Genomic DNA, 20,372 nt, shown 5'->3' on the forward strand with positions numbered 1-20,372 from the left:
TTTAGGTATGTGATCTAAAATCCCATCACGAAGAAGAATATATGTATGGATTTGACACCTACTGACCTAGATACCTGAGTGTGGACTTTGTTGTTAAAAGATTGGAGTGTGGCTGGGCGCGGTGGCTCATGCCTGTAAACCCAGCAACTTGGGAGGTCCAGGCGGGTGGATCACGAGGCCAGTTTGAGACCAGCTTGGCCAACATCGTGAAACTCTGTCTCTACTAAAAAAGACAAAAAATTAGCCGAATGTCGTGGTAGGTGCCTGTAATCCCACCTACTGAGGAGCTGAGGCAGGAGAATCGCTTGAATCTGGAAGGCGGAAGTTGCAGAGATCCGAAATCATGCCACTGCACTCTAGCCTGGGCGAAAGAGCGAGACTCTGTCTCGGGAAAAAAAAAAAAAAAAAAAAGACTGGAGTGTGTGTGAATGTGTCATTGTGTGTGTGTGTGTTTGGTGAGTAAGGAGTGGCTGAGTAAATAAATATGGGGCCAGTGGGTTGAAAACCAGAAAGCAGGGGGAACTAATATCAATTGAGCTTCCACTATGGGAGCAGGCATTTGTTAGGCATTGTGTTAACCACACCATCTGCTTATCTGGTCTTATCCTGACCATCACATGTGAATAGGAGCGTAGGCCCTGAGCAGTCAGTGTTTGAAACCTGGCTCTACCACTTACTAGCCAGTTCGCTTGGGCAAATGACCTAACCTCTCTGAGCCTCAACTTTTTTTCATCCACAAAATGGGAAAAATACCTAGGGTTGTTGTGAGGGGTAGCTGATTTAATATAGGCAAAATACTGACAGCCGTGCCGGATGCTTAGTGCTTTGTCATTATTGTTTGTATTGATCAATTTGATCTGCATATGCTGCCTTGTGTCCTTCAGGGTTAGTCAACTCCCTCATCATTCCCTCTAATTTCTGTTTCCTTCACCAATCTCTTCAAGGCCTAAAACCACTTACCCTCAAGAACAATCTCAGGGCTTGATAAGAAATGAGGGCAATTTCTCAACTTTTTCCTTTCAGACCAACAAATTCACCTGCTTCCATAGAATTAGTCATTTGCCTGTATTTTGAGCAATATGGTATTAGTTTTAATTATGTTTATGTCAATCTCTGTTAAGCAGTTTGCATATGTCTAAGACTTACCAAAAGCTATGGGAAACATTTAAAAAACAAATTGTGCCTACCACAAGGAAGTCCCACTCTAGTTAGGGACATAAGACATACAGTAAAAAAAAACAAAAAACAAAACAAAAACTGTGAACAAAACAGCAATGATATACAAAATATTACATAATTGATAGATGCAAGTATTACATTGTAATACTGATGATAATATTGTATTATAATGTGCCAATTATTCCTGATGCATCTTCTGCAGAGTGATGTATAAAAATATGAATAATTAACATTTTTATGCAGAAAACAGCTGGGCTGCGATTAGTGGTTTTTACTACTAACGAAACATTTGACCTAGGAGAGACACTTAAACCTCTCTGCATTGTAGATTTTCACTTGTAAAAAGAGATAACTTCATATTAAGTTGTCTTTGTGATCTCTTCCAAATGAAAAATACAGTGATTCTACTGGCAAATTTGTCTGAAAAATCAATGAACACACTAGCCTAAATAATACATGTAATTTTCTAATTTGTGAAAGATATTTGGATGCTTGTCAATGAAGAATAATTCAAAGCAGTTACTAATATTGTGCAAGTTAAAAATACTGATGCTCTTTGAGCAAGAACACCATATGTGAGGGAACACAATAAGATGGAAATTGCACATCCAAAATGCTGAAAATTTTCTACAACTATAACATTTTTTGGAACCACAGGAAATTTCCAGAAATAAAGAATGGTACAGTTGTATAACCTGATAGGAAAGCTGAAGCTCAGGGAGATCCAGCTTTCTCTCACTCATTTTTGCAGTGATGTGTGTGTGATACAGGTGAGGATTTCAAAAATATGTCATAAACAAAAGCTAGTCCTAGTTCTGTTGTTAAAAGATAATTTATTTGCTTCATATACATGCGTTGTAAGGATTAAATGAGAAAAAATGTCCAGAGAACTTATCCTGGCACATAGCGCTCATTAAGAGTTAGCTGTTAGTCTTCCTATTTTTATACCCTAGTAGGGTAGAAGATTCATTAAGTACATTATGTTGTCTTTGTTTTATTACCTTATACTATAAACATTTTATCAAACCAGAATAGACATGAATTTGAGGTAATGGGAATGAAAAATGTTAGCGTTAGGTTTGCCTATCTTTGAATATGGTTAGATTCAAATAAATCACAGAAATGAAAGGGATCCTGAGTTTTCCTCTGGTCTAGGTTCAAAGCTAATTGATTTATAGCATGCTTTTAAGAGAGACATATTACTAAACAAGTAAGTATAGATTGTTACATTTCTTAAAGAGTAAAAATCTCTAGTAGAAATCATGTAGAACACTTTTGATATAAATGATCCTGGATTTATGCATGGGTATGTTTACATTAATATAGATTTATAAATTAAAATCTTCATGAGACGTCTTGAAAGAATTAAAACAGCCTGGGTTACTATAAAATTATCAGAAGTCACTAGTTTGCAAATTTACCTAATTGAATGAAGAAATTTGTATTTTATAAATTTGAAGGGCTTATATTTAATTAATCTGGCCATCTCTATAATTTCATGATTTAAGGTTCATTTTTAAATAATCCCAAATATAGTTGCCTGTATAGATGTTGCATGATCAAAGGATGAATGAAAAAGCCTGTCTTGGGTGGAGAAAATAGTGAAGGGCCATTTCCATAATGCAGTGGTATGTTAAATAGAGTGGTCATGGGGTGAAGATTGGTTGAATGAATGGCTATGGATATTTAGCTTCTTGAAGAAGGAACATTGCAAAATAAAACATGACTGGGGTGATATTCTCAAAAGGTTAGGAATCACTGGTTGTGTTAGTCCATTTTCACAGTGCTATAAAGAACTACTTGTGACTGGATAATTTATAAAGAAGTGATTTAATTGACTCACAGTTCCACATGGCTATAGAGGCCTCAAAAAAGTTACAATCATTGTGGAATGTGAAGGGGAAGCAAGGCACATCTTACGTGGTGGTGAGAGAGAGAGAGCAAAGGGGGATGTGCCACACTTTTAAACCATCAGATCTTATGAGAACTCACTGTCATGAGAACATCATGAAGGACACCACCCCGTGATCCAATCATCTCCCACCGCGTCCCTTCCCTGACACATGAGGATTACAATTTGAGATGAGGTTTGGGTGAAGACACACAGCCAAACCATATCATTCCACCCCGGCCCCTCCCAAATCTCATGTCCTTCTCACATTTCAAAACCAATCATGCCTTCTCAACAGTTTCTCAAAGTCTTAACTTATTCCAACATTAACTCAAAAATCCAAGTCCAAAGTCTCGTCTGAGACAAGGCCCTTCTGCCTAAGAGCGTGTAAAATCAAAAGCAAGTTAAGTACTTCCTAGATTCTTTGGGAGCACAGGCACTGGGTAAATGTTCCCATTGTAAAAGGGAGAAATTGGCCAGAACAAAGGGGCTACAGGCCCCATGTACGTCTGAAGCCTAACAGGGCACTCATTAAATCTTAAAAGTCCAAAATGATCTCCTTTGAGACCATGTCTCACATCCAGGACAAGCTGATGTAATAGCTGGGCTCCCAAGGCCTTGGGCAGCTCTGCCCCTGTGGCTCTGCAGGGTCCAACCCCTGCAGCTGCTTTTATGGGCTGGCTTTTCCAGGTGCCTGTGGCTTTTCCAAGTGCACAGTGCAAGCTGTCAGTGGATCTACCATTCTGGGTTTTGGAGGATGGTGGCCCTCTTCTCAGAGCTCTACTAGGCAGTGCCTCAGTGGAAGACTTTATGTGGAAGTTCCAACCCCACATTTCCCCTCTGCATTGCCCTAGGAGAGGTTCTCCATGAGGTTTCCTCCTCTCCAGCAGACTTTTGCCTGGACATTCAGGCATTTCCATACATACCCTGAAATCTAGGCAGAGGCTCTCTCAAAGCTCAACTCTTGTCTTCTGTGTACCCACAGGCCTGACACCACATAGAAGGTGCCAAGGCTTGGGGCTTGTGCCCTCCAAAGCAGTAACCTGAGCTGTACTTTGGCTCCTTTTAGCCACGGCTGTAGCTGGAGCTGCTGGGATGCAGGGTGCCATGTCCCAAGACTGCACAGAGCAGCTGGGCCCTGGGCCTGGCCCATGAAACCATTTTTCCCTTTTAGGCCTCTAGGCCTGTTGTGGGAGGAGCTGCCCTGAAGATCTCTGAAATGTCCTCGAGACATTTTCCCCATTGTCTTAACATTTGGCTCCTCATTATTTATGCAAATTTCTATAGCTGGCTTGGGCTTGAATTCCTCCTCAGAAAACGGGATTTTGTTTTCTACCACATGGTCAGGCTGCAAATTTTCCAAACTTTTACACCCTGCTTCCCTTTTAAACATTTTAAACATAAGTTCCAATTTCAGACCATCTCTTTGTGAAGTCATATGACTGTACACTTCGGAAAACACCAGGTCACGTGTTGAATGCTTTGCTACTTAGAAATTTCTTTCCACATATCATAAATATTTTCTCTGAAGTTCAGAGTTCCACAGATCTCTAGGACAGAGACAAAATGCAGTCAGTCTCTTTGCTAAAACACAGGAAGTGTGACCTTTTCTCCACTTCCCAACAAGTTCTTCCCCCATCTCCCTCTGAGATCACCTCAGCATGGACATCATTGTTCATTTTGCTATTAGCGTTTTGATTAAAACCATTCGACAAGTCTCAGGAAGTTCCGAACTCCCACATTTTACTGCGTTCTTCGGAGTCCTCCAAACTCTTCCAATCTGCACCCTTTACCCAGTTCCAAAGTCACTTCCACATTTTCACATGTCTTTTTAACAATGCCCCGCTTCTCTTGGTATCAATTTTCTATATTAGTTTGTTTTCACACTGCTATAAAGAACTACCTGAGACTGGGTAATTCACAAAGAAAAATGATTTAATTGTCTCACAGTTCTGCATTGCCGGGGAGGCCTCAGAAAAAATAAAATCGTGGTGGAAGGCAAAGGGGAAGCAAGGTACATCTTACATGGCATCAGGAGAAGGTAGAGGGGAAGTACCACAGCTTTAAACCATTGGATCTAATGAGAATTCACTCAGTATCATGAGAATATCATTGGGGAAATTGCCCCCCCCCCAATCCAATCACCTCCCACGAAGGTCCTCCCTCAACACATGGGAATTTCAATTCAAGACGAGATTTTAGTGGGGACACAGAGCCAAACCATATTATTAGTCTAAGCTCTTTAGTTTTGAAGGTTTTCTATGTCTCCTAGCTTCTCTTAAAAGAGATTTCCCTTGTTCTGTTTGAAAAAGTCCAGAGATGTGATCATCTTCCTTGTAGGTCATCACTATATCATATTATCTAACATATAGCCAAGCCAGCATATATTGAGTACCTTCTGTCTGGCCTATTCTCATTGGAACATGAGATTTTCATGTATTCTTTAAAATTCCTGGCACCTAGAAAATTGTCTTACAAATGGGCCAGGCCCGGTGGCTCACACCTGTAATCCCAGGCTGAGGAGGGCAAGTCATAAGGTCAGGAGTTTGAGACCAGCCTGGCCAACATGGTGAAATTCCATCTCTACTAAAAATTCAGCTGGATGTAGTGGTGGATGCCTGTATATCCCAACTACTTGGGAGGCTAAGGCAGGAGAATCGCTTGAACCCAGGAGGTGGAGGTTTCAGTGAGCCAAGATTGTGCCACTGCACCCCAGCCCAGGTGACAGAGTGAGATTCTGTCTCAAACAACAAAAAAAATTATCTTACAAATAATAGGTCCTGTGAATAAGACAGATGCAGAAAATCCTTATTTATATCCTACAAAATATGTACTACTTTTAATTTTTAAGTGTTTTTTGTGGAACTAGATAATAATGGTTCAAAATACTTAGAGAATCTCATTTTAAAATGGCAGTTGGAACTTTCTTTTAAGCTAAAAGAAAACTTAAGTTCTTTTTTTTTTTTTTTTTGAAATGGAGTTTCGCTCTTATTACCCAGGCTGGAGTGCAATGGCGCGATCTTGGCTCACCGCAACCTCCGCCTCCTGGGTTCAGGCAATTCTCCTGCCTCAGCCTCCTGAGTAGCTGGGATTACAGGCACGCACCACCACGCCCAGCTAATTTTTTTTTTTGTATCTTTAGTAGAGATGGGGTTTCACCATGTTGACCAGGATGGTCTCGATCTCTTGACCTCGTGATCCACCCGCCTCAGCCTCCCAAAGTGCTGGGATTACAGGCTTGAGCCACCGCGCCCGGCAGAAAACTTAAGTTCTTAAACTTCTGCCCATAAAATCTATTTTTGATCCCTGATAATACACATTGTCATTCTCTGTCCTTTTCCTGGGGGAGGATAACTAACATTTATTGAACTTTGGGGTTAAACCTGAGTTTAAATTCTAGCTCTGTGACTCTAGACAAGTTACCTAAATTATATGAGCTTTAGATATTCAGGATTTCTCTTGTTAATCTTTTAAAAATAAATTAAAAGAAACCCAAATGGAGTAGGGATATAAAAAGTTATCTTGGCCAGGCGCAGTGGCTCAGGCCTGTAATCCCAGCACTTTGGGAGGCCGAGGCGGGTGGATCATGAGGTCAATTGATCGAGACCATCCTGGTCAACAAGGTGAAACCCCGTCTCTACTAAAAATACAAAAATTAGCTGGGCATGGTGGCGCATGCCTGTAGTCCCAGCTACTCGAGAGGCTGAGGCAGGAGAATTGCTTGAACCCAGGAGGCGGAGGTTGCAGTGAACCAAGATCGCGCCATTGCACTCCAGCCTGGGTAACAAGAGAGAAACTGTCTAAAAAAAAAAAAAAAAAAAAAAAAAAAAAAAAGTTATCTTGTATATCTTGTAGGATTATATGTATTTAAGGCCCATGGTGCAAAATAGGCACTCAATAATTATTATTTCTCCTACCCTTGCCCCTTGTCTAAGGGTAGCTAGAAAACAAAACAGCCAGGATTTGTTTTTTGATCAGTCTCTCTCTATATTTATACTTCATTGCCTCCATATCTAGTTTTTCTACCTCTTGCTATAAACCATGACAAAAATTTAACATAAAATTCTAAATAGAGTCTTTCTAAGGTAGACTAGAAAAGGATAGGAACTCTATGGAATGAAATTGAGTAAAAATAACTAGAAAAAGTAAATTTAGCCTGTATTATAGGAGTCCGTGGATGCTGGGTGGAAGGCTTTGAGATAGGAAGGCTGTAATAGGGGAGGAGAATATGATAGTCATTCAGTGATGGAGCTGTTGGGAAGAGTGATTGTGCTCCATCTGCTTGTAAAATGTCATACGCAATGGGTTCTGACACACATGCAGCAGCTTAGGTTGCATGGTTTGTAAAACAGAAACAATAACAAGCCAAGAATAAGCACATGATCACAAATCACCATGACTCTGACTCATGACTTTATATGTAGACACAATTTTGAGACTGTGCCTCTGAACCGAACAAAGGTAGTGATGCCAATATGGATGGGTAGACATTATGATAAATTTAAAAATTCTTTCCTTCTGCAGAAAAAGTAAAGAGTTAGGAGATAAAATTCCGTTTAAAGGACAGTGAGGGTTTTGACCTAAAAGAATATGCCTAAAAAGAAATCACAGTTGAGGTTTTAAGTAGAAAAGTGCAAACTATATATTACATGTATGGAGACATCACTATGTACCCCATGAATATGCACAATTATTTTTCAATGATAACTTTTAAAAAGACAAGTACAACACCAATGAATGAGCATTAGTTTAGTTTACCTCAAGTGTCTCCTAGACACGTCGTTCTTTTCAAAACGGTGTGGCAAATAAAGCTTTAGTAAGTCATTTCTTTTAAACTATTATTCTTACCTATCCTTTCCCCCTTGTTTAATTATAATGGCATTATGTAGTTTAAGTTATAGTTAATTACTGTGGCATTTATAAGCTTTTCAAGAGTTGGAAACTTAGCCATATTTTTTATCCTCTTACTGCAAGCCTGGGAGCAAACTCTTTAGCTGATTTGAGCATCCCGTTTTCTTGCTTTCTCTGCCAACCTCTAAGACTTTAATAATGAGTTGTAAGATTCAGGAAGAGAAATCTTAGAAAACGTTTTCTGTATTATAAGAGAAATAAAGAAGCGTTAGAAAGAAATGCAGCGTTTCTACAGTTTTCTGCCTTGTAGAGAACAGATAGGGAAAGCATCACAGACCTTGCTTCATGTACATCATGAAGTCAACCTTATGGGAATGCGGGGAAACCCAGGGTGGGGGTAGAGGGCATTGTTACCTAAGATCTAAGCCTTGCAAGCACCACAGTGAACAAGGATAGGAGATTCCCCTGTTGGAAATCCAGATTTGGGGCTGGCTTTTGTGTTTATCATCCCTGAGACAGGAAGTCTGACCTCTCTGAGCCTCTGTCTTTATCTGTACACTGGGATGCTACCGTTTACTCTACCTACATAGGGAGCTCGAAGGAGTAGTTACATATGAAAGAACTTTGTCTTCCTTAACAAGTGGGAGACATCATGACTGTGAAATCCAGTAATTGGCTACGTAAGTGTCCTAACCTCACCCTCTTGGGATTAGTTTCACAGGAGGAGGCAATTTCCAGTGTGTCAACTATAGTTTCCATCAGCATGCACTTTGGTAACGGCCTCCCCTGCAGAACTGTTGCCTGCCTTTGCTCTTTTGTTTATATTGTAGGTTCCGTTTGTTTGCTGAGCCTGCTATTAATCCTTGTTTTAAATCAGATTTCATCTCTAAAAGAATATTAGGCTGAGGAGCCCGTTCATGAGATCATCTATTCCAAACTCGTATCTCTCTCTAAATATGAGCCGCTATAGTGTAGAAGACAGGGCCAAATAACTAATTTTAGACTTTTGCTTTAACTTGATTATGGTTTGATTAATTGGATGAGAGCAGAAAACCTCTCTAGTGTAAAATATAATGATTCTAAATATGTTATTTTCCTAATGAATGCTCGAAGTTACTGAAGTAGTAAAAACTTAAGTTATTTAATTTTATCTTGGGTGTATTTCATGGGGTTATATTCCAAGCTTATTATCTTCTATCACTTTCTATTCATATATAGTAATGTGAGGCTTATGTTACTTCTTATGGCTACTACTCTTTAAACTTTTTATTTTTGTCTTCTGTATGAACATTTTTAAACTTAGATTCTTACAGCCTTTTTTTCTTAACTGAATATAGATAGAACTGAATTTTACTTCCTATTTTTAATATTCTCTTTGCTTTTCATTCAGTATTTGAGGGACTATAGCATAACGGTTACAAGCTAGGCTCTGGAGTTGGAGCCACGTCTTCGCCGCATGACCTTGAGCAAGTTTGATCTTTCTGACATTTCCTTATCTAGAAAATGATAATTATGGGACCTGCCTTCCTCACAGAGTTTCCATGAGGACAAAAATAAGATGGTCCATAGTATACTTCCTGGCACATAGCAAGTGCTTATTTACTTGTTACCCATCAGCGTTTTCATCAGAATGTAAATGTTTTAAAAGTTGAGATTGTTGACTCCTCTCTGTTGTGCCTAGTCCCACACATAGTACCTGGTACCTGGAGAATTCTCAGTGGATATTTCCTGAATGAATGAAAAAAGGACCTCATTAAGTTGTTTTTTGTGAGACGGAGTTTCGCTCTTGTTACCCAGGCTGGAGTTCAATGGCGCGATCTCGGCTCACCGCAACCTCCGCCCCCTGGGTTCAGGCAATTCTCCTGCCTCAGCCTCCTGAGTAGCTGGGATTACAGGCACGCGCCACCATGCCCAGCTAATTTTTTGTGTTTTTAGTAGAGACGGGGTTTCACCATGTTGACCAGGATGGTCTCAATCTCTTGACCTTGTGATCTACCCGCCTCGGCCTCCCAAAGTGCTGGGATTACAGGCTTGAGCCACCACGCCCGGCCCTCATTAAGTTTTATACAGACTCTCTCTTCCTCTCCAGCCCACTGGTACCCCCCTGCTTCGGAATTGTTCACTGGAAGTTGTGAGTGCAAGAGACTGGACTCACCAAGAGTATCCTGAGACCTTGGTGATAAGCAAAAAAGATTTCACCTTTTTGATGAGACTTTATGTTTTTTCTTGGGTGGCTTTTTAGCTCTTTTCTGGCTTTGGACTTCATACACTCAAAAAAATACAAATGTCTTAACCCTGGCCCCATTGGTTTCATACCTCCACAATATGGATTCCTTTCTCTAAACTGTACTCTGGTTTTCTACAAACAATCCTCATTTCTGCTTTGCTCTGTGGACCTAATTAACTTTTCTGTAACATATTTCATCCTATTTGTGGGGAATGGACTTACTTTTGTCTTCGTTCACGGATTAGAAGGAAACTGTCACCTCATTTCTGGCATCCCTCTCTTCACCCACTTTCATTCCACTGGAGAATGGACTTGCTAATCAGATTGTTAGAAGCAGATTTTGATTGGGACCACTTTCATGGTAATAAAGGTCAGTGCTTAGGGATGGTACACAACTTTGCCCTTTCTCACTTCCTGTGTCCAGGGATTGGATGAAGCAGGCAGGCCTGTCTTAGCTGGCTTCCTCAGGTCAACTCTCTCTGTCTTACCTGTACCTTGGGGGAGCTGATGGACCAGTTATCTGTAATTACTCAACGATTTGGAGATTGGGTATAGACTTCAAGGCAAAGAGCATAAGAAATAAGAGAGTTCACTTTGGCCTCCTACCCTAAATCAGTTTTGGTAATCTAGTTTCTACTCAAGTTTTTATTATTGCAATAGATTTTTGCTAGCTAGTAAATCAGTGGTTTGCTGACTGTTGTGTCATCATTTCTTGTCTATATGCTCCTTCAGCAGAGAATCCCAGAAGTAAGATCCTAATACTAATCTCCACCCAGACCAACCTCTTTCTCAAAACCTTTTTAGACAGCCATTACAAGGATCTTTTTCTAAAACGATACCTCTTATAGTATTGTGAGGTATACCATACTCCTAGTCACCCTGTTGATGAGGGAGAGATTCCTGCCCTAACATTAGGAGAATGAACAAACTCATGACACCTGACACTAAGCAGATGTGCCCGGCAGCAGTTTATCAGTCACACATATTGATAGACAAGGGGAAGAGGACACTATGTCACACAGGGCCTCATGGGGATTGCACTTGAGAACAGAAGGAGCAATCAGAGGCTGTGGGAAGCAGGCTGTGTGGTATCAAGATGATGGGATCACCCCCAGTTTCTGCCTAAGGATGTGATTGGCTTCTTTGAATAATTTTGCAGGTGGGTAAGGAACTGAATTTAGTGATAAGCAGGGGGGGTTTTCTGGCTAGGGAACTTTTTTCATGGGAACAGAGGTGGAGGAAAGAGAACTTCAAGAAAACCATTTGAGGCCCTCCCAGTTACACTAGATGTCAAGGCAACACACAACACCGACCCTTAATTTTAGGATTTACACCACACAGAGTATAGTACCATAGCATCATTTGTTTATTACCTTAGAATTTTATTCTAGATGTGTGTTTGTGACTATCTTGTGTCCCAGTCAAATTGTGGGCTACTTAAAGACAGCTAACATTTAAGTCTTACACTTAAAAAGCAATGCACATTATGGTTTGGAAAAACATGATTATCATGAAAATGATCTGTTTTGTAATATCTCAAAGTGATACTTTCAAATGTAATTGAATGAAGAGAGCCTTTAACATACCCATAGCCTTTGTCCTTGCCTATGGTTAATTTTTTAAATATAGTGAAATTTTTAGTACTAAAGGATGTGCAAAGTAGAAATTAAACCTGTATTAGCAGTCTGAACTCATGGCTGGCAGGCAGTGATACTTGCTTATACACGTACTGCTGAATTAAACCCCTGTGATGTGCCATAGATTGACAGCTCTAAACATTTACAGTTACCCGGGTTTGCTGACGTTTGAAAATAGCTCATTTTTTCCCCCCACTCTGTTTTCAAACAATGGGTGAAACAATGAATGGAACATTGGCATTCTTTTTAAAATCAGAGTTAAGCTACAGCCTAAATACCGGAATGCTGATGCCTCAAATGTATTATGCAGACTGCATATTGTAGGCACTAATGGGACCCGTTAAGATAATTCTTACTCTTGCTAAATTGAGCAAATTTGTATGAGAGAGGGATGGTAAGGAGGTCATAGGCAAATTGGTAAAGTTTATAGAGTATCCTCCCAGTTTCCTAAAAATCTAATATTAAATATTTTATTCATCTCTACAGTTAAACTAATTTTATTTTCTACTTTATTAAAATATTTGTTAAATTGTAAGCAACCACAAACCCAAAGATCTTTCTTTTTTAAATTATGTTATATAGTTTGTGAATGAGTGTTTCAACATTTTAACTTATTTTTATATTTTCGGAGTATAAATCCATCATGTCTCTGAGATAGACTATCTTCTCTTGCATTTTTTGCAAATAATCCTATCTAGATGAATTGCAATACAAAAGAAATATTATTATAAAGAAACTACTGATTTTATTGTAACATGGAAACTCTAAACTGTTTTACTTAAATTAAAATGATGTTTCTGGCTGGGTATGGTGGCTCATGCCTTGGGAGGCTGAGGCGGGAGGATGGCTTGAAGCCAGGAGTTTGAGACTAGCCTGGGCAACATGGCAATACCTCTTCTCTACCAAGAAAAGAAAAAAGAACTTAAAAAAGTTTCCATTGCAAGACTACTTGTTGGCATAAAAATGTCCAGAGATAAATACTATAAGAAGTAAGTGCTAATCAGTTTCTACACTTTAAATATTACAGTTTAATTCTAAAATTTTCTTGTAAAATCACTAATTACAAATTAAGTATTAGAAATATGCATCATTTAAAATAAGTTTTTTCATGTTATAAAAGGTTTGCATAAATACAGATGTAAAGCAAAATTCTACCAGTTGGAGACAATCACTATCCAATTTCAGTGGATTTGCTTCCATTTCTCACCATAAGTCTATAGCTGGGCTTTCTCACATGGTAGTCACTAGCTACATGAAACTATTTAAGTTTAAATTAATTAAAATTAAATAAGACTAAAAATTTAGTTCACATTTCAAGGGCTCAATAGCCACATGTGGCTAGTGGCAATGGTATTAGCCCAAATATAAAATATTTTTCATTATTACAGAAAGTTCTATTGGTAGAGCTATTTAGAGGTATACTTATACCTAGACTGCATATCCATGTGAAACTTAATTCTATGTACATATGCAGAATTCTCTCTCTATATTCTGTAGCCTATGTAATATACATTTTATGCATATATGTAAAACTACATGCACACACAAAACCATATGCATACAACGATTTATATGCAAAAAGCTGCAGAGAGTAAAACTATATATAGTTTCCGTGAAGACTTACATATACACCATTGTGTTTTCTGCTTTTTCACAAAATACACAGGCTTATAATACCAGATTTTGATTTTCCAAAAATGTCTTCATTCTTTTTTTCTCTCTCATTTTAAAAAGATAGTTCTGGTTGATAGTTACTCTATATTAAGACCTCGAAGATATTATTCCAATTTTTTCTGGCTTCGATTGTTGCTGTTGAACAATCAGCTGTAAAACCAATTGCTGTTTGATGATCTATCTTTTCTCTCTGGCTACTTTTAAATATTTTGCCTTTGTTATTTTAAGCTGTAGAATTTTATTATAACGTGTTTATGTGTAAATTTTAAGAGTGTTTTATTACTTGGAATATGGTATGCCTTCTGTGTAGATTCAAGATTTTGGGGTCAGTTTTGCAGAAGTATCTGTCATCACCATGATTACTTATCCTCTAACTTTGTTCCCTTTTATTCTTTCTGAGAATTTGATAAGACATTTTTAAGACTTTTCCTTCTATCTTCTGGGTCTCTACTTTCTTTCAAATTTTCAGTATGCAATATTTTGCAGTATTTGTTTTCAGCTCACTTATATTCTCTTTGGCTGTGTCTAATCTGCTGTTTAACATCATGTCTAAGTTTATAACTTTAGCCTTTATGTTTTTTGAAAAATTTTAAAAATTTTATTGGGTTCTTTTTCAAATCTGCCTGACCACCTCAAAAAAAATCAAACATTATTGAGGTAGAATTCACATACAAGTACTTATTTTAAGAGTGTAAGTTAATAAATTTTGACAAATACGTATGTGTGTATCCACACATACTCACACACCTACCTGTATAAGCTACACCTCAATCCAGATACAGAACATATAGCTGTACCTTTTTTTTTTTTAAGTCTTTGTCCTAAGATTTACAATGTGCAAATTTAACTTATCATGGTCTACCTTCAAATTACACTACTTTATGTGTAGTGCAAGACCCTTACCGGAGAGTACTTACACCTCTCCCTCATATCCTCTGCACTATTATTGTCATACATGTTGCTTCCGTATAAATTATAAGCCTATCAATAAATGACTATTTTTGTTGTGATTTTTTTAAAAGAGAAGAAAATGTCTTAAATTTTTTAATGAGAAGAAAATGTCTTCTTCATTTAACCCCGTATGTACCCTTTCTAGTACTCTTTATTTCTTTATGTAAATCTGAGTTTCCATCTGGTGTCATTTTCCCTCTACTGAAAGAGCTTCATGTAACATTTATCATTGAGATGGTCTGCTGACAATTCTTTTCAGATTTGGTTTATCTGATAAAGTTTAAATTTTGTCTTTATTTTCAAATCTCAGTAGACGTGGAATTCTACATAATGCTAGATGCTTATAATGTTCTTTAAAATCTAGATTTTTAAAAAATCTTTCTGTTAGGAATGTTGTACTTTGTTTTGGCCAGCAGTTACTGGTTAATCAGTTTGGTCCCTTAAAGTGCTATTTTTAATCTTTCCTAGGGTCGATCTAGAATGATCACTGAGAACTATCTGCTTCCGTTTGAACTTCTTTTAGCTCCATGTTAACTCCAAGATTTTCTTCTTTTTATAGTTCTCCAGGCATTTTTTGCACAACTCTGTGGAATTTCAGTCTATATATGCATGGCTAATTCTCAGGAAAAATTCAAGAGAACCCCGTGCATATTTCTGAAGCTTTTTTTTTTTTTTTTTTTTTCCTGCGTAGCTTCTTTTCTTCTGGAATTCTAACCTGCAATTTTCAGCTGCCTTAGTCTCTTTCAACACGGTTCTCTATCTGTTCAGCAACATCTCCAGGCACTGTTTCGATTCTCCTGTCCTGCTCCTGCAGTTTGGAAATTGCCTGTATGCAGGAAACTAGGGCAATCGTAGAGCTCTTTTTGTTGTTGTTGTTACACTAGCTGTTGGACTAACCATTGTCCTGTGTCTGAAAACAATTGTTCCATGTATTTTGTTCAACATTCTAGTTATTTACCATAGAAGATTAGGTCCAGGATTTGTCACTATATCATGGATGATAGTCCTTTTTGTTAGATTTAAATCTGTCTCTTGTAATCAGAATATGCTTGAATTCTGAGAGGAATTATTATAGGATAATTTTAACCATTTTAAACTTATCATGAATATGGGGTCTGACTTCTGTCATCTTAGCTTAAGTCCTTGGAGAAGTATTTCTTTTATTTAATTCAACAAATACTAGTGATCATTCCCTATGATAACATATTGTTCTCAGTGTTACAGATGTAGCAAGGTACACTAATATAAAAATTCCTTTCCCAGTGTAGCTTATGTTGGAATGAAAGACAAATAAGTAAAACATACTCATTAGATGGTGACATGCACCATGGAGAAAGTAAAGGAGTGAATATTTGACAATTTAAATAGGGTGATCAGGGCAGGACTTGTTGATAAAGGGACATTCATCCAAAGGCCAGAAGGAAGTGGAGGAGTGATATCTGTGGATATTTGGAAGAAGAGCGAAGGCCTAAGAGTAGAGCTTACTTGGGATGGTTAAGGAAGGGTAGGGAGTTCCATGTGGCTGGAGCAGAGTGAGCAAGAGAGAGATGGGGCCAAAGACACAAGGGGAGACTAGATTGCGCAGGGCCTGGTAAGCCATTGTAGTGATTTTGGCTTTTCCTGAGAGTAAGATGGATTGCAATGAGGTTTTGAGCTGGGGTGTGGCATGACCTGGCTTCTGTTTTAAGAGCGTCACTTGTATGCTGTTTTGAATAGACTGAAGAAGGGTAGAGGCAAGGGGTTCAGTTAGAAGGCTATGACAGTAAGGATGGTGATGGGGTCAGTGCTGCCACTGTAGAGGTAATCAGAAATGGTTAGAATCAGCATAACTTTGTATTATAAAAATATTAACATAAAAGAATAGGGAATAGTCTAATGAATCCCCATGTGCCCACTTTAGAACATGGGTTGTCAACTCATGTTCAGTCTTGTTTCACCTATACCTGTATTTTCTATCCCATTCTCTTCACAACTCTTCCCCCTACCCCAGTGGATTAGTTTTAAGCAATTCTGGACATTTGAAGATAGAGACAACAAGGGCATGAATGCAAGAGAAAGGTAAAGATGACTTCAAAATCATCCTGTGGGAGGGGCCATCAGATAAAAGAGGGGGTCTGCTGGAGGGACAGTCAGCTGAGGTGGCAAGTCTGTGAGAGGGACTGTGAGCTGAGGAGGGAGGTCTGTGGGAGGAGCCATCAGCTAAGGAGGGAAGTGTGGCACAGGTTGGAACATTAAAATTTGAAATGCCTATTAGATGTTCAACTGGGAATGTTGAGGAGGCTGCTGGCTATCTGAATCTGGAGTTGAGAGGATAAGCGTAAGTGGTAGATATAAAGTTTAGGGTTGTCAACATGCACGTGGTATTTAAAGTTCTGAGGTGGATAATATTGCCAGGCATGAGTATAGGTGAAGGAGAGAACATGTCTAGAGCCTGAGCTCTGTGGCCCTCCAACATTGAGAAGTTAGAGAGATGATGAGAAATCAGCAGCAAAGACGGAAAAGGTATGAATATTGAGGAAAATGGAATCCAAAGAAAGTGTGGTGTCCAAGAAGCCAAGTGAAAAAAGTGCTGATAGGTTTAAGTGAGGAGGACAGACAACTGGATGGTGGAGTTAGCTGCCATGAAATGAAGTCGTGAGGGAAGAGGAGGCTGGTAGACTGGTGGGTGTAGGAGAGCAAAAGCGTGATAGAAACAGGTTCGAGGAGAATGGAGGAGTTAGATGACAGCAAGTGTAGACAGCTTTTCTGAGGAGTTCATCTGTAAAAGGAAGAAACAGGTGGCCAGAGCCAGATAGGCCAAGACAGGGAGAGATAATAGCATGTTTGAGGGGAGGGAGGCTTTTAGTAGGAAATAAAAATTGATGATGGAGGAGTCATAAGGAAGAATCCTTGAGGATATGGAATCCAGGCATTGCCTTAATTAGGATCATAAATAATTCATCTGTGGTAATAGGATGGTAGAGCAAGCACTTGGGCACAGGTAGAGGTAGGTAGGTAGATGCAATGCTAGGTGCTCATGGAAGTTCTGTCTGATGGAAATAGGAAGCAAGGTCGCATGGAGTCAGGGAGAGGGTGTGGAGATTTGAGGACTGAGGAGAAAGCATGAAATGGCAGTATAAGAGGGTGGGGAGTGAATGGATTGGAGAAACGGCAGATCCTGGGTAGAAGTTAGGTTCCTCTTGAGGTGGAATGCTAAAGCATTTTGGCTTATACATTTATATTTCATTTAATACTTTACTGTTTACTTTATGGCCATATACTTTATTTTTGTTTTGTTTTGTTTTTCGAGGGGGAGTCTCACTCTGTTGCCCAGGCTGGAGTGCAGTGGCGTGACCTCAACTCACTGCAACATCCGCCTCCCAGGTTCAAGCAATTCTCCTGCCTCAGCCACCTGAGTAGCTGGGACTATAGGTGCCCACCACCACACCTGGCTAATTTTTGTATTTTTAGTAGAGATGGGGTTTCACCATGTTGGCCAGGCTGGTCTTGAACTCCTGACCTCAGGTGATCCACCTGTCTTGACCTTCCAAAGTGCTGGGATTATAGGCGTGAGCCACTGTGCCCAGCCTTGTGGCCATATACTTTAACTCAAGGAGGTTTCTCTTCTATCATAGCTGGTTTTTCCTTCTGTTTCAATTATCCTGACTTTTTTACCCAGGAACTTCTATCACTGATTTATTGGTGCTTTAGATACATTCTCTCTCTTCCAAATTACTTTCTCTCTCACACTTATATTTCTTGCTCCTTCCACTCTCCTGTTGAACTTTTAAAATTTATTCTGTACACCATTGTTTTCTAAGCCTGCCTGATTGTCAAAATCATTTGGTGCTTTTTTTTTTTTAAACATTCAGATTTAGAGACAAAAACCATGGAGGATCCTTATTCAGTAGGTCTAGGGTGGGGTTTGGCAAGAAATATATTTACAATGCTCCCCAGGTAATTCTGAAGCCAACTGGGTTTGGCAGCCACTGTTTTATATATACCAGTTCAATTTACCAGTTGCTAATTCCAGAATGGGTTATAATTCTATTGTCTTTAGTATTTCCTACAGTTTGTCTTTAAGTGTGTGTGTATGTGTTTGTTGCCTCTTCTTCAGACTATGATCTTTACGACTCAGCTAAAATTCTTTCATCTATATATTTAATTTTAACCTGCACATTTTCTTCCTAAAGGCTCCCTTCTCATTTCATAGAGATCAACGTAAATATTTTTTTGTGTAGTAATTTTTAGAGGTATGTACTTCCTTTGATTTTAAAGGGTAATGCACCCTGTACCTTGGGTTGTATAGTGCTTCTTTGTAAATTGCAAGGCTGGTTTTTGTTTCCCATTTCTTCATCTTTTAATGAGGAGAGTTTGGTTTTATACTGGCATTTGCCAGTAGAGGTTATTTCTCTCAAGTCTAAAACCTTGGACTAGTCTATCTGCTGTGATCCAGTATTTGGGGTTTTTTTGCTATGAGATTTCTAGGAGTCTTAATATTTTTTAAATTATGAAATATACCTATGAAAGGATGTATAAAATATGTTGTAGAGTTTAAACAATTATAAAGTGAACCGTTATGGGGCTACCATTCAAGTGGAGAAACGTTAAGACCACCAGCTAGCTAGTGGAGAAGCCTTCATGTGCTTGTCCTAGGACTCAACGCCTTTCCTCTAACCCAAAATAACCATTATCCCTGTTTCGTGATCATCACCCCCTCGGTTTTGTTTCTGGTTTTGTTATTACCGTTAGCATCCCTCAATGCAATTTCCAGCATGCTCTGCCACTGAGGCTCTTTTCTATGCCTCCAGTTCCGTTCTTTGAGAAAAGGGGCTACCCACTATGCCACTTCCTGTGACCTTCTCATTCCTGTGTGCTGTGACTGATGAGTCATGTTAGCCCACTCAGTGGAGAAGGAAGGGTAGTTGGGATGAGGTAAGAGAGAAGGGTTGATTCTTTTTTTGCTGCCTCAGAAAATCATCCCCGAGGAATAGAATGATTTCTGCTCCATTTTTTTCTGGTTGATGTCATATTACACAGTGTCTGCTCATTTTGTCAATTTCCTGGTTGAGTGTTGCAGGCATATTTTTAATATAGATTAATCTGCACTGCATTTGGCAGAAATATTGCCTTGATGTTTGCAAATAATGAAATGACTATAATTCTTGTTTTGAAATAAAATGACATTTTCAATACAATCAATCTCTTGCACCTTCTCTTTTTCTCTATTTGTCTTCTAATATTTGTAAAAAAAAAATGGGAGTGAGAGAGAAAAAGCTATATTACAGGCTTGTATTCACTGCTATTTGCAACGTCCATTTTGCCAACATGGAAAATAAAACTAATAAAAATGTAGTTTGAGGATGAGAGAAGTATCTGGAACGTCCAACCAACAATGCACACTGCTATTTCCAGCAGAGAATAAAGCATAAGTCCGGCTCTCTGAAAGGCAAACACAAAACACCCCATTTCTGTGGAAAAACTAGCTAAAGAGATCACACAGTGACTAGAATTTTTAATTCTAAAATTTTAAATTTTTTCAGATGTCAGTTTTATTCAAAACCATTTGAACCAGTTAAGAAATGGAAAAGTAGTTCTTACACACAGTTCTAAATGTTAGGTTAAGATCCCCAAGATGTGCTTATAAAACACTTTTTAATTAACCCACAAATTATATATGTGTATTTCCTCCTGAATTTTTAAAATCACGGTAAGGTAAGAATAGGAATGAAAGACAACAGAAAATTAGTTTCAGAAATATTTTAGCTGACAGGGCACAGCAGCTCACTCCTATCATCTCAGCACTTTGGGAAGTCAACACAGGAGAATTGCTCGAGGCCGGGAGTTTGAGACCAGCCTGGGCAACATAGCAAGACACAGTGTCTACAAAAAACTTCCAAAGAAAGAAAAATTGGTGGGATTACAGGTGGCACCTGTAGTCCCAGCTACTCAGGAGGCTTAGGCAGGAGGGTTATTTGAGTGC

General features: G+C 38.8%; 1 long non-coding RNA gene across 1 annotated transcript in view; it reads left to right on the top strand.

The window, feature by feature from the left end:
* The window catches only part of LOC141584686 (uncharacterized), a 67,898-nt gene that overhangs the window by 2,798 nt on the left and 44,728 nt on the right, over positions 1 to 20,372 (top strand). The window lies entirely within an intron of this gene.

Source organism: Saimiri boliviensis, chromosome 1 (assembly GCF_048565385.1).
Source record: "Saimiri boliviensis isolate mSaiBol1 chromosome 1, mSaiBol1.pri, whole genome shotgun sequence".
NCBI classification, from domain to species: domain Eukaryota; kingdom Metazoa; phylum Chordata; class Mammalia; order Primates; family Cebidae; genus Saimiri; species Saimiri boliviensis.